A 16433-nucleotide genomic window follows, 5' to 3' on the forward strand; every position below is an offset into this window, starting at 1 on the left:
AGGCATGTATAAATCTGGCCTACGATCAACATGAACATATACCTTTTATAAATGTGGATTATGAATTTCAAGTAGGAATAAAAACAGAATAATATAATCTGTTGTCTTAAACACAGAGATATAAACATTTAATTTAACCCAATTGTTGCCAGTGCAAGTTGTCAGTTTTGGTGTGCAGATGGATGATGAGTTAAACTGGTCAGATGAGCATCACCAGTTACATGAGCCGCCTCATCACTGGTCACATCACTGACTGATGTTGGCAACTTTAAAGCGAGTCGTGGAGTTTCATGATGTAGCTCTCTCTCCAGTTAATTCCTCCCTGCAGAGCTTGTGCAATGAAGATACAAGATGTACTGTTAGCATCTTTCCTTTCAGCGGGTAGAGGAAGGTGTTACCAGGAAACAGAGGAAAGAGCGATAATTAAAACCATTTCTTCTGGATCACAGGCAGCTATTAGTGTGGTTATCATAAGAGGTTGCAACTTCATCGCCTTCTACTCGTCTCTAATTGGGGCAGATAGTCACTAAATGAACTGTGGCTGTGTTACAAGTACCCTGGGAGCTGGACAATTAGGCTGCTGTGGGCGCGCACACACACACACACACACACACACACACACAAACACACATCATGCATGGAAGCATCTTCTCTCAGCTATGTGGGGAGCAGAAACAGCAGCACACGCATGCAGAACTCTGAGGAGCACGCAGAGATGAGGGACCCTCAGAGGACGTTTTACCTTCACGTTGTATACCTTCGGTCATACAACACGACCTCGCGGACCATGGCGCTCATAAGTAGTTTCTATAAGAAACTCTTTAACACTAAAACCATATGTGATCCAAATGCACATGTACATGTGAAACACATGGTCGACGTAAAGTATGTAACTGACATGAAAACCACATGTAAAAAAACATGGTGTTGCATGTGTACATGCACATGTGAACCACAAGTAAAAATGTGTTTGAAAACATTTTAATGTGCTCCACATGTGACTTAAATGTTGATCACATGTTAATGATGTTCTTCACATGTACTTTACACATGTGAAGAACATGAAAACCACATGTAAAACCAAGCGTTTCACATGTACTCCATGTGCACATGCACATGTGAACCACAAGTAAAAATGTGCTTTAGTACATTTTAATGTGTTCCACATGTGACTTCCATGTTGTGTGTTAACTGTGTCTTAACTGTGTGTTAAGAATATGTTCTTCACATGTACTTTACACATGTGAAGAACGTGAACACCACATGTAAAAGCCAAGTGTTCCACATGTGACTTAAATGTTAAATGCATGTTAATATGTTCTTCACATGTACTTTACACGTGAGGAACATGAAAACCACATAAAAACCAAGCGTTTTGCATGTTCCATGTGTACATGCACTTGAACCACAAATGAAAACATGGTTTAGAACATTTTAATGTGATTTACATGTGACTTACATGTTAATCGCATGTTAAAAACACGTTCTTCACATGTACTTTATACATGTACTTTACACATGTGAAGAACATGAAAACCATATGTAAACACCAAGCGTTTCACATGTGCTCCATGTGTACTTGCACATGTGAAAATGTTTTTTGGAAATTTTTCATGTGATCCATGTGTGAATCACATGGGAATGGCGTGTGTTCATGACGTGATTCATGTGCGAAACCTTTAAAAAAAGAATAAAAGAAATACAAGGAACTAATGGTTGATTCCTTTGAATCAAGTGTGAAGAACATTAAAACCATTTGTATACCTCATGTGAAACATATTTAATCTACATGTGGATCTCATGAAATTGCTCCAAAACCAGACATTTGCACATGTGGTTTACATGTGCTCCATGTGTACATGCACATGTGAAAGTGTGCTTTATAACATTTTCATGTGATCCACTTCTTATTTACATGTTAATCACATGTAAAGGAAATGTAAAACAAGAACATGAAAACCACATGTAAATAACACGTGGTTCACATGTGCTCCATGTGTAAATGTGTTTTGGAACATTTTCATGTGATCCACACATGTGAATCAGACGTGGTTCATGTGGGGAAACATTTAAAAAAAGAACCAAAGAAAAGAGACACACGTGAATCACATACAAAGAACATGAAACAAAACCTCACAAAAATCACATGTGAAACATTTAATCTACATGTGGATCAGATTAAATAGTTCCAAAACCAGACATGTCCACATGTGGTTCGCCTGTAAATTCATGTGAACCACATCTGGAACCTGTTTTCACATGTTGGTTTTTTTGGTGAGGACCTCCATTAAAAGCCCACAAGGTCGACTGATACAAACCTTTTTCAAAACGAGTGAATAAAACGTCTCGTTGATACTCTGAATTATTGCAGATTTTTACGCGTTTTGTTATTTTTACTTCAAACAGAAAATTGAAATCTTGTCACGAGGAAAGTAAACCAGCTGCATTTAATTCACCTTTCTGCTCTCGCTTCTCTCATCTTATTTCTCATCCCTGCCTCAGGAGATTCAAAAGTTTTTATCTTTTATCTTCTTACTCAAATATTTCAGCTCCTATAAATCTGCTTTGACACTCCGGCAAATGACGACTGGCACCGGCAGCTTTGTGGGGTTAAAATAGAAAAGAAAATGTGAAAATCTTCCTGCCTGTGCAGATAAAAAACTTGGGACTGATGAAATATTGGTGCGTCGTTGATTGCAGGAGTGAAATATTCCATCTGATCAGAGAAACAAATGGGAAACTGCATGTCCGAGATGTTTCGGTGTCGTCACCAAGGACGCAAGTGACTCAAAGTAGCAACATTGTTATGGAAATACGTGGCAGCAGCTGCTTCAGACCACTGCTGCTGGCCATTTCACAGACCTGTAAGCTTCTCTCTGCGTCCGACAGCCTGGCCTTCGCTACCTGCTCTCCTCTTTCTTCGTTCCTCCCTCACCGTCTCTCTCAATCTGTCTCTCAGTAGGAAGCCTCTTCATAAACTCTTGGTCCACTTTTGAATCGTGTTTCTTTGAAGTCTTCTTTTCTCCGGTGAAATGTTCCTCTTCTACTCTTTACTCTCCTCATTTGCTCAATCCTCTCAGATTCTTGTCTTTCCTAATCAGACCTCTACTCCCCCCCTCATCCTTCTTTATTTACTCAACCAAACTGGCATAACTTTTGTTTTTCCTGACTTCATTCTTTACGTTGAATCTTGTTCGCTGTCCCCTTTTCCCTTCTGGTCCAATCAGTTCCGAGTATTTCTCCATGGGCTGTCATTTCTCAGGTAGCCAAGCTTCACAGTTACACTGGATTTTGGTACACCTTATTAAAGTCTTCCACAGGAAATGTGAGAGAACTCCTGCTATCATGAACCCAGCAGGTGGCTTGTAACACATGGCCGCGGAGTTGGAAATTCTTTGACATAACCTGGTTTTCGGTGCAGCCTAAATGTTGTATTTCAGGCTTTAGTTTAGTTATCTGATGCCAACTTTTCCTTTGGAAAGACTATTTATAGATTGTATTTAGAGAAACTGGATACAGGCAGTCTTCGGGTTACGCCGTTCTTGACTAAAGTTGTTTCTGACTTAGGCGGGATTTTAGGTTACGTCACAGAGGTAGGAACAGAACTCGTTCGTAAATCGAGGACCAACTGTATAAAGATTTTGAACTTTTCTTCCCTCTTACAGTCCCTCTTACAACATCAAATGTTCATAATTAAGAGGGCTCTGATGATATGCTTTCATCCCAAGCAGTCACCTCATCGTGGTGGAGGGGTTTGTGTGTCCCGAAGATCCTAGCAGCTATGTTGTCGGGGGCTTTATGCCCCTGGTAGGGTCACCCATGGCAAACAGGTGTCGAGGGGAGGGACCAGACCAAGCACAGCTCAAAGACTTCTATGATGACGACAAACATGGGCATTAATGTTCCCTTTACCGGACACGGGTTAATGGGCCCCCCCTCTGGAGCCAGACCTGGGGGTGGAGCATGAGAGTGTGCGTCTGGTGGCCGGGCCTTTGCCCATGGCGCCCGGTCGGGCTCAGCCCGAAAGGGTTACATAGGCCCCACCTCCCTCACCATCAGCGGGAGGAGCCGTAGGGGTCGGGTGCAGAGTGAGCTGGGCGGCAGCAAGAGACGGGAACCCTGGCGGTCCGATTTCCGGCTGCAGAAGCTGGCTCTAGGGACGTGGAATGTCACCTCTCTGGTGGGGAAGGAGCCTGAGCGTGTGCGCAAGGTTGAGCGGTTCCAGCTAGATATAGTTGGACTCACCTCGACGCATGGCTTGGGCTCTGGAACCAGAACCCTCGAGAGGGGCTGGACTTTCTTCCACTCTGGAGTTGCTCATGGTGAGCAGGTGTGGGCATTCTCATTGGCTTGGTGCCTGCACGTTGGGGTTTACCCTGGCTGACGAAAGGATAGTTTCCCTCCGCCTCCGGGTGGGGGGGACGGGTTCTGACTGTTGTCTGTGCTTATGCGCCGAACAGCAGTTCAGAGTACCCGCCCTTTCTGGAGTCCTTGGAGGGAGTGCTGGAGGGTGCTCCTTCTGGGGACTTCATTGTTCTGCTGGGGGACTTCAATGCTCATGTGGGCAATGACAGTGAGAGCTGGAGGGGAGTGATTGGGAGGCATGGTCCCCCCCCTCTGAACCCAAATGGTGTTTTGTTATTGGACTTCTGTGCTCGTCATGGATTGTCCATAACAAACACCATGTTCCAACATAAGAGTGTCCATATGTACACCTGGCATCAGGACTCCCTGGGCCGCAGTTCAATGATTGATTTTGTAATCGTATCATTGGACCTGCAGCCACATGCTTTGGACACTCGGTTGAAGAGGAGCTGTCAAGTGATCACCACCTGGTGGTGAGTTTGCTCAGATGGTGGGGAGGAAGCCGGTCAGATCTGGCAGATCCAAACATGTTGTGAGGGCCTGCTGGGAACATCTGGATGAATCCCCTGTCAGAGCGAGCTTCTAGTTCCACCTTCAGCAGAGCTTCAACCATGTCCCAAGTGAGGCGGCAGGCATTCAGTTCTGTGCCTCTATTGTTGAGGCGGGCCATCCTGAGCTGTGGCCATAAGGTTGTAGGTGCCTGTTGTGGCGCAGCCGAGGTGTTGAGGGGATCCGGCTTGGTGGCCTCAGGATTGGGTCTCTGCTTTTGGCGGACGACGTGGTCCTGTCGGCTTCATCTGGTCATTATCTCCAGCTCTCGCTTGAGCGATTCGCGGCCGAGTGTGAAGCAACTGGGATGAGAATCAGCACCTCCAAATCTGAGACCATGGTCCTCAGCCGGAATAGGGTGGTTTGCCCTCTCCGGGTCGGGAGTCAGGTCTTGCCTCAAGTGGAGGAGTTTAAATATCTCGGGGTCTTGTTCACGAGTGAGGGAAGGATGGAGCGTGAGATCGACAGACGGATCGGTGCGGCGTCTGCAGTAATGCGGACTCTGCGCCGGTCTGTCGTGGTGAAGAAGGAGCTGAGCCAGAAGGCGAAGCTCTCGATTTACCAGTCGATCTACGTTCCTACCCTCACCTATGGTCATGAGCTGTGGGTCGTGACCGAAAGAACGAGATCTCGTATACAGGCAGCTGAAATGAGTTTCCTCCGCAGGGTGGCCAGGCTCTCCCTTAGAGATAGGGTGAGGAGCTCGGTCATCCGGGAGGAGATCAGAGTAGAGCCGCTGCTCCTCGGCATCGAGAGGAACCAGTTGAGGTGGCTCGGGCATCTGGTCAGGATGCCTCCTGGACCTCCCTGGTGAGGTGTTCCAGGCACATCCCTCTCCCCGGGAAAGACCCAGGACACGCTGGAGGGATTATATCTCTCAGCTGGCCTGGGAACACCTCGGGATCCTCCCTGCACAGTTGGCAAATGTCGTTGGGGAGAGGGAAGCCTGGGCTTCCCTGCTTAGGCTGCTGCCCCCACTCTTCTGTTAACAGCTTTTCTTGAAATTTCTCAACCTAAAATATGGTCCTGGAACATTACAGCTAGTTTTAACACAACAACTTACTTGTAATATGCACATAAGATTATTTTTATATGTGCTGAGTGTTAAGCTCAAAACATCCAGGTTGTTTTTACCTTGATTGTTGTGTTTGGTCTTCACGAAATATCTGCATGCTGTAAACTCGAGGATTAGCATCACATTACAATCTCATCCCACTGTCAAGCAAAAAGCTTTTTCATTTCTCTTTGATATTAGTTTGTTCATGTTTCTCAAAGTGAAATAATAAAACTGGGACTTTGGGGTCTTAACGTAAGCAAAGTGAAGGAAACTTAACTCTGCATCGTAACCACTAGCATTGATCTGTGGTTTCAACACTATTAACACTCAAATCTTTAACCCTTTCATGCCTGCTTTCACCGCAACAAACCACTTCCCTTAATTTTTTTAAGACATTTTATAATTTGCATTTATTCTCTTCTGTATTTATTTGACCTTATCTTTAATTATAAATCACTTATGTAATATTACATAAGTGATATTACATATCACTATCTGAAAATCACATTTGAAATACAACAGATGCAACAGAACGGCTGTAAACAGAAACTTATATTTAAATGTATTTTTTTTCATTCAGTTTCCCATCATTTTGTCTGTATTTATGTTGTTTTTATGTAACAGTAAATGCATTTAGAGGTTAATTATGAACCCTACTGCTTTGTAAAAGCATTTCCATGATGAACTTCGCACATAAAAGAAGTGAGCCTGCTGAAAGCATCTCTACCAGTCGACTTGGGTATGAAATGCTGAAGCAAAGCGTCATCCCATTACAGTTTGTTTTTTTTGTTTTTTTTTATTGTTGCTGTGTTATTTATCTTTTCATTTAAAAATGTCTCCCCATTGTCCCAAAGAAAGGAAAAAGGAGAAAAGATGCATTTTTTCCATTTTTTTTCTTATTGTAAGCATTTAAACCACTTAAAACTAGCTACAGCAATCATACATGAACAGAAGTTTAACAGAGAAAATTCTTCCACTGAGTTGTATTAAATTAATTTGACATATTTTCTTATTTTAACAACTAGATTTTAATTTTCATGAAAGCAAATGCCATCTTCTGATAAGCCTTTGTAGCAGTATTTTTTTTTTTTTTTTTTTTTTAGTACAACTTTAATTTCACTGATGTATTCAGTATTTTCAGTCAAGCCAACCTACTTATTTGACCAAAAAGAAGAAAATCATGTTTTTAACAGGGTCACAAAAAAAACTGTGCCACAAAAGCAGGAAACCTTAGGGGAGGAGACTTTGTGCTTTTGTGTATTCTAAATATATGCTTCCAAAAAGTGCTGGTTTGTTACTTTTAAGACACATTTACATGCAGCATTGCAGCAAGGTACTGTACATGCCATACATCATGGAGCAGTGAGACAAAAATTCTAATTTTAATTCATCGGACTCAGCTCATTTGAATCACAGCAAAAATCCAGTAAAAGTGAAACGGGAACATATGTTAGATTCACAGAGAATAACAGAGTAAGATGCTGATCTCAGCGTCCGGAGCGCGGCTGCTTTGCTAATTATGACTTCATGTGTGCAGCAGTTCTGGTGGGACAAAAACCCCCATCTGAGAGCACAATATGTCCTTTCTCATGATTCCCTGTTTTATCAGGCTTTATTGGTCTTCATTCAACAGTCAGAGGTGCAGAGACGTCAGACAGAGAGAAGAGGCTGATTCCAGTTCAAGGTTTCAGTTTGGCCTTAAACTCTTGTCGCCCCAGGCGGCAGGAATCGAAAACATTTGAGCTACCTATCATAACCAATCACTCCTGACGTCAAAGCGAACTGAAAAGTAACTGAGATCAAGGGACAGAATCATTGTTATATAAACTAATTTGTTGATAGAATATATGAACGTATTTTTGATTGTGTCTGGTGGAATTAGCAGATTCTTACAAGATACTGTTTTTGTGGAATAATAATAGTGAATTAAAGTTACAAGCGGCATTCATCTGTCAGGGTTTGGACTCCTTGTGCTTTAGTTTCAGGTTTCCTGTTTTATTTTATAATTTTTCCTGTTTAGTTCTCTTGGTTCTTGTTTAGCTTTATTGTTTTCCTGTTGATTTAGTTCACATGGATTCATTTAGTAGATTTGTGTCACCTGTGTCTTGTTGTGTTCACGGTTTCTGGTTTTGCTGGATCATTCTGTTGTGCTAGTTCCCTGAGTTTGTCTTCCGAGTTCCATTGTTAAAATAAATCAGTATTCAACCTGCATCCCAGTTCCCGACTCATTTGGGTCCACACCTTCATCTCCGTCCTGGCACCATCGGGTCAGAGCCTCACGCGCCCCCCCAATGCATGGTGTAACATTTTAAGAATCTAACAAATATGGTGTCAATTTTGGTGCATATCACATGTATTTTTATGGCGATATGATTAAGCTGAGTTTCAGAGTGAGACGGCTTTTTTTTCTGTGGGTTGCCACGGTAACACGGTTTCTCCTATTAGAAAGCTTTCAACATTGTTTGGTTCTCAGCTTGTCATGAAGCTTCCTGCCAAATTTGGAGTCAGTTGTACAAATCACTGCTGACTAGTTATATTGCTGAATTATATTTGCATTTCAATTTTTTTCTAACTGAAATATACATAAAAGAAAAACAAATTACTAGTTAACACACACATCTTAATGCTACAGTGGAAGTTGGTTGGCCTAGCTTAAACATCACGTGCATATCACATTACCAACATATTTCTAGCAACAAAAATAATACTAACACATATGCCAGTGTTTTCTTAACATATTAATACTTACAAAGATGAAAGTTTCTGAAGGCACAAGCGTGTGAGGGTACATTTAGTGTGTTTATGAGCTGCTGCTGCTTTACGTTCGTCGTTCGAGGCAAAATACGTCAAAGAGCTTTTCTACGTTAAGAGCGCTCACATGCTCAGGTAACTATACGATCGATATCACAAAGATTGTTTGCAATACAGATGTCTCACGCTGACTAATTTTCGATTTTAACATATTTAACCCTTTGAAGAGTGAACTTATACTTATTCTTAATATTTGTTAGCTATGAACTCTTGTTTTTAACCTTATTTATTTACATCATTAACAATATAGGATTAGTACTGTCCTTGGCCAAAAGACATGACAGTAGACGTTTGAGACCCAATGCATTGGGGGATTTTTACATGTCTGGCGGCGCTGTAAACCCATTTTTACATTGGAGTGTTTGCGAACTATAGACTATCGAACTTTTTACTGCGCTTGTGTGTGCCAAATTTCACAACTTTTAGTGCGGTTTTAGGGGGTCAGATTTAAACGAGTTTGTTTAAAAGAATAATAAACATTTGGAAAACAATAGGTCCCAAACTATACTTCATATAACTCGGATCCTAACAAAGATGTAATATTTTCACAAGTTAATATTCATGAAGAGCTTTCGGAACTGTTCAGAACATAAAGAGTGTCCATTCATTGCCCACCGAGCTCTAATATTCTGCAATAACTGCTTTTTAAGCAAAGCTAGAATCTGCCTGAGGATCCTCAGAAGCTTTAGGATGGTCTTGGTGTAAACCATTCTGTTTTTAAAGTTGCTGTTTCCATGAAGTCTCCAGTCGCTCAGCGCAATTTTAGCCTTTTAACATCGATGTGAAACATAATTTGCAGTAAAGTTGATTAAACTCTGAAAACAACACTGCACTGCCCCAATCCTGCTTTTACGACATAAATCTGGTACGTTGAGCTTGTGACGCCCACATTCAGTATCACATATGCAACGTTTTAGCACCACAAATATAATCTTGTGAAAAACACCCACACACTGGAGAAATTAGTCCGACGAGTTTATGTATGCAAATGTAAAATTAAACTTCCACATAAATGCAGATCAGAAGGGAGAAAATACACATGGCAGAGTTTAACCTCATTACAGCGGCTCACCCACTCGCTCAAGACCATAATGCGATTGGAGTGCATCTCCCAGCTGGTGACATCTATCATGAGCACCTCCGTGATGAAGAAGCACAAATCTGATAGCTGCATTGATTCAAGCCATTATGAGATTACTGGCAGGCTTCAATCCAGTAATGCAGCATTCATGCTCTGTCTGTGGTGACGGGTGTTACAATATATGGCTGCTCACCTTCATATAGTCCTTTATTAAATCAATAGCTGGAAACATAGTCTGAATTTCTATTGAGTCTCAGTTCTCACCAGTAATTGCTAAGGGGGATGTAAACTCAGCGACAATCAATAACAAGTCATTTAATGAAATAAGTAAGTGCTGCAGAGAAGAGAGGGGTGGAAAGGAACGTGGATTTTTAACTTTTAAGGACTTACAGGCATTAAATCTAATCATTTTTGGTAAATTTAAGAAATATAAAATTGAAATATTTATGTAAGTTTTAGGGATTCATAACATTTCTGTATGATGCTGTTCTATTCTGTAAGTTATGCAGAATAAAAAGGAAAAAAAAAAACCTGTTTCATGTCAGACACGACAGAGAATGTCATACAGAAAACAGAAAAATTGTCACGAGTTAAAACACTCCGAGAGGAAACAGGAAGTTTGACCCATGTCTGAGGAGAAAAAGAGATTCCTCTCTGTATTTTAGACACAATAAGTTTTACTTATACAATACAGTTAAAGAACAACGTGGATCAATTTGCTTTAGAGACATCAGACATCAGAAAATAAGTAGCATAATTTAATATTAAAGCTGCAAGCGGCATCCATCAGTTTTGAGCCACATACGCCCCCCCCCAACGGTGTAAATGTGTTAAGGACCGAACAAATACGAATGCTGTCAATTTTGGTGCAGATTACATGTATTTCTGTGGACATATGAGTAAACTGTGTTTCATGGCAAGAAGGCTTTTATTTCTACGGGTTGCCACGGTAACATGTTTTTGTTGTTTTTTTAACAGAAATATTTCAATATTATTTAGTCCCAAAATTCTCATGAAGCTTCCCGTTATTCTTTGGAATCATGGAGTCAATCGCATGAATCACTGCAGACTAGTTTGTTCAAATAAAATCTGCATAAAGTAAAAAAAAAAAAAAAAAAAATTTTTTTTAAAAAAAAATCGGCAAAAAAAAGCGTGTTTAAAGTCCAAGATGGCAGACATCCCGTTGCCATGGTAACGGGTGGTTGATTAGCTTTTTTCACTTGTCTTGAGGTGTTCCATTTGTGTGCCAAATTTTGTTGTCCTACGTCAAAGTAGACATTTGGGGCCCAGTTCAAAGCCAGAATTTTTTTTTTTTTTTTTTTTTTTTTTTTAGGAATTAACTTGTAAAAACAGTTAAAATAACTTGGAATGATGAGGATTTGTTTAATGGAATCTCAATAAATTATCTAGAATTGATTATGTCTCTAAAAAAAAACAACAAAAAAAAAACAACAAAAAAAAAAAGCTGCTTTACAAATAAAGTTGAGTTGAAGGAAAGTGATGGACGATGAAGGTTACTGGCTAAATTTATCGGAGCAGTAGGGGTTTAAATAAAAACCTAAACACAACTGTACACACATGCAGGTGTGCTGTCCTGTGATTGGCTAACGAGTCCTTTCTGAAATGCATCCAACCCTTTCCCTTCTGGTTAAAACACTAAACGCTGACGTAGAGATGGTATCGATGCCTTGCTGAAGGGCTCCGTCTGATTCTTGGTGAGTGCTATAAAACTGCTGAAAACCACTTGTGCTAGAATACTGCTGATGTCCTGCAACAGCTACGCCTATTATTTCTTAATGCGAGTGTGAAAGCAGCCCATTATCTGTAGAAGCTACACTCTGGAAGGCTGATGTGCCACTAATGGTCCCTTTGGGTGCACTGGAGAGAGTCCCAGTGCATCCAACCAGTGCCCTCCTCACCCGTCTGTCTTTCCTTTTTCTTTATGAAACACACACACACACACACACACACACACACTTTTTCCTGCAGAAAGGACAGTATGACCAGTAGCTGCCGTGAAGATCATCTGCTTGGAGTAAAGGTACTTCAGTTAACCAGAATATAGTTACAGTTCACGTCATGTTTAGCTGTGTGGCCTACAGAGACCCCCCCCCCCCCCCCCCCCCCCCCACCACCACCACTGGTATGCTGTGTTTAGAGTTATAACACATTTATAGCAACATTTATTAACCCTTTGCTTGATTAACCTTGTATTTTTACATATTTATAATAAACTAATCCTCTAAAGGAATGTCATATGGACTGGTGAGCTGTCCAGGGTGTTCCTGCATCCTGCCTGAGGTTTACTGGGATAGACTCCAGCTTCCCCACCAGGCTTAACTGGAATAAGCAGAAAATGAATGAATGACTGTAAAGGTAATCTCCATCTTACAGTTATCTGATCGAGATTGTTCCCAGAATAGCGTCATTCTTAATTATTTTGTTACGTAATTAGCTGGAAATAAACAGTTTTGTCTGAAACAGTTAAGGGGGGGGGGGTACTCCCAACATTTGCAGGGCTGCTGCCCCTGGGACTGGAGTTGCCCACCCCTTGCCTAGAATAACCAAATGCCAAAAAAAATCTGCTTGATAGACCCAACACAGTGTTGGAAATGCTCCTCAGAGATTTTGCTCCATGTTGCAGAGCCATGATGAAAAGCTCCACCGCTGCCCGACTGTGGAGACGGTCAGACCACAGCGGACTTATGGTCCAGAAGGCGCTTTGAGCTGTGAAACGGTGAAATATGCAGGTGAACAGGCGGACTTCATGAAGCGGTTTCGTTTCATCTTACAGTAAAATCCTTTTAACTGATTTTAGACAGACAGACAGATCGATCTTTATTTCAGACAAAATAACAGAACTTAATCAACAGGTTAAAAAAGTAGCAATTGTGTATATGTATATGTGTTAATACTGGCAAGTGCGTATATGTTTGTACGTATGTATGTGTGTGTATGTGTGTGCATGGAGGTGTGTGTGTATATGTATGTATGTGTATATGTATATGTGTACATATGTATTTATATGTGTATATATATATATATTATGTGTGTATACGTGTGTGTATATGTATGTGTATGTATGCGTGTGTATGTGTGTGTATATGTATGTGTGTGCCTGTATGTGTGTATGTATACATCTGTAGGTTGTTTTCTTTCTTTTTGTTTTTGGGTTATTTTTTAGTTGTTGTTTTTTTCTCTCCCTTTTCTCTCCCTTTATCTCTTTCCCTTTTCTTATGAGGTGTTTCTTCTCCTTTCTCTTTCTGTCTTTTGTCTGTCCTCTCTGGTCCAGCAGTACAAACTCTACAATTCAAACAACAATACAAAATAAACATAGAAATAAAATAAAAATTCAGAAAGTCAAGGGGATCATTATATCTATAAAGCTTCCCTTGGCAGAGAAAATTTGCTCAGCAGAACACAGCATCCAGACCATCATTCTGCTTGCCTAAATGCTGGACAAGACAAAAAAAAAAAAAAAACTTAAATACTGAAGGAAAACCAAACATTTTAAATATATACCTTAAAATAAATCAATGAAATATATCTTATTTTATATTCTTATTAAATTACATAAATTTATTAAATTACACAAAATCATTAAATAAATGTATTAAACTGCTTTTTTTTTTTTTTTAAATTGCACAAACTTATTTTTAAAAAAATTCATTTTTAAAGTACATAAATGCATTAAATTTAAATTTAATAAATCTTTTATATTGTTGCAAAATAAAACAACCAAATGAGCATCTGTTAGTCTGTAGATTGGTGTTTAATACTAATTTCAGTGGGTTATCAATAGAAAAATGTTTATTTCTCTAACTTCCAGCTGGTCTGCACATGTCAACACATGTGTGCTTCTCTCCAGTGTTGTTTCAGATTAAGATGTGGAACAAGTGCAGATTTTAATGTCTAACTTCCACCAAGCAGAAAGCGTCTCTCTGAGCGGACTCGCAGTCTGAAGCAGCACTCGACAGGCTGTTGAGCAGGTGAGTGGCTGGTTCCAGCGAAGAAATGAGCTTAACTCTGATGGTGCATTTGCTCCTCAGATACACAACAAACTCTCCTCTTGCATATTGATGTATTTCCTGAGACCTTTACGCAGATATAACAACCGTCCTGCAGGTATTTTTAGTGACAAGAAGTTTTGGCACACGAGTGACGGCCTTCTTATTTATATAACTGTTGTTAATATCTCAGTTTCTGCTCGGGAAATAACGGACTGTTGGGTGGAAACCTCAGGCTGCTGGGAACTCTGCTCTGTTCACACAGCTGCTGCCAAGTCTCACAGAATGAGCTGAAAAACCTTTCCTACTGTTCAATGTGACACTTATTTGTATTAATTACTTCACAAATGATCTGTAATAAAGTAAAAAGAAAAAAATGATATGTTCTGATGACTATTTGCCTGTAAAAACTAATTACAAAAAACATTTCCCTCCATTAAAATGACGAATAATCTGAAAGACATAACATACATTGCATACAACTGATGTGGATTTGTACTTTTCAGCGCCTGCTTTAGCCAGATGTGCGCAGCTGTTAATAAGAGCACATTTCACACGCAGCAGGACACTGTTTCACTTTGCCAGATGTGTACACGCCGTCACATCATGTTCCTTAAAATCAACACGTATCTGTACGTTTCTACAGCTTTACTTCCGCTTATTCATCCTGTTTTTCATCATTTTAATCAAAAGAATGTGAAGAATTAATTCCCCTCATCAGAATTAGCTGCCACGCCTCCGTCTTACTTTGCATCTGTGTAAAACAGTCCAGGTCAGGGATGTTCCTGCAGCTCTGGTGTCCTGAAGACTTCTGCAGGGACACTGAGCTCATTGGATCAGAAAATCCATCATTTTTAACAAATTATTACTCATTTCCTATTCATCAAATGCTTGCATTCCTCATCAGGTCATGCATGTCTTGTTTCTCGCAGCAGAGGCTGAATTTCAATGAGCGTTCCAACAGCAGCGAGCTTTGATTGAATATGCAGAGAGCAACTCTTCTTCCTCACAGCTCTAATTCGCCAGAAAACGGAGCCCATTTTTCTTATTCCTACTTCTGACATTAAGGTGTTGAGAGTCCTTGCTGCTGATTTTTCCATTTAAACACCTGGATATCTCACAGTAGTCACTAATTTCACGATTGTTTTGATGCACGAGGAGAAAAAAATCTCAGAATCACACATTCAGTTTCAGTATTAGCACAATAAAATGTTTAATACCCCGTTGTGGTTATTACAGAAAAAACAAGAAAAGAAAAAACTATTCTGTCAAGGTAGAAAAAGGCCTTTGGAACCAAACAACATCCTGGATTTGTATTCAGTTGATGCTTTAATGGGTTCAGAAAGTCTTTCTTCTGTGAGAGGCTGAATAATAAGCTTGCCAGCGCCGGTAGATGTGATTATCGCCTATCAACAGCCACTGAATATGGATTATGGATCCTCTTAGTCTGTTTATCTTTTTGTTTCAACTAAAGAGCTCCAACCCTGACACCGCTGCTGAGTAAGAAGCTGTCAGTGTGTTTATGCTAATTACTAACTGATACTTCCTTAGATCAGAAAATGTTCTGCTAACAGGGTTGGGTGTTATCCTTCATCACCATGACTTTACAGTCGTTTAGTTGTAACTGAGAAGTTTACTCTTGCAAGGTAACAAAAACATGTCAGACTTACGATATTTGTTGGTTTTTAATGTAGAAATCTTTTTATTTTCGGAAATTTAATTTAATTTATTTATTTATTTAATTTAAAACAACATAAAAATAAATTCAAACTAAGACTACCAATTAAATTAGGCTTGAGTGAAAAGGAGCAGAAAGAAGAGCAATCTTATGATATCTGCCCACTTAATTAATTTCATGATCATCCTATGTCCATTCTTATTATACATTTTACAATATTCACATCCAACATCCAGTTGTTCCAAAATTTGCATTAGCACCCATTACATTCCTTTCTTTTTAGTCGTTTTGAAAGCATTTACAGATATTCAAAATGTAACACCATCGTAATTATTCAAGGTAATTCACATTATACCTCTAACTCTTCATGAGTCTTTAATATTTTTCTTTTTATGCTTTTCTTAAACACATTGATTGTTTCTGATTCTTTAACTTCTTTTTGAAGCTCATTCCATAAATTTATTCCATTATTTTTGTTCTGAAGGTTTTTTAAACATCTCAGTTCTTTTCAAATCTTAACGACTTTCTTTTTATTTTCTTCTTTTTTCAAATCTTTCTTCTGTTTACTGCCAACATGTTCCTGTTTGCTTTATACAACATCTGAATATTACAATCTACTGTATCATAGAATTTTGTTAAATTACATTTTGTAAACAGTGGGTTTGATGGATCTCTATATCTACTATTGTTTAGTTTATGTAACACTTCTATGGATTTAGCTATTTTTCCTTTTGTGTAATTTATATGTGGCTTCCAACTGAGATCCTCATCAATAATAATTCCTAAAAACTTTGTTTCCTGCACCCTTTGAATTTCCATCCCATCGATTTTTATAGATATATCTATATTTTTCTTTTTGTCATTGAACAGAATAAAATTAGTTGT

Source organism: Telmatherina bonti (genome assembly GCF_933228915.1).
Source record: "Telmatherina bonti genome assembly, chromosome: 11".
Taxonomy (NCBI): domain Eukaryota; kingdom Metazoa; phylum Chordata; class Actinopteri; order Atheriniformes; family Telmatherinidae; genus Telmatherina; species Telmatherina bonti.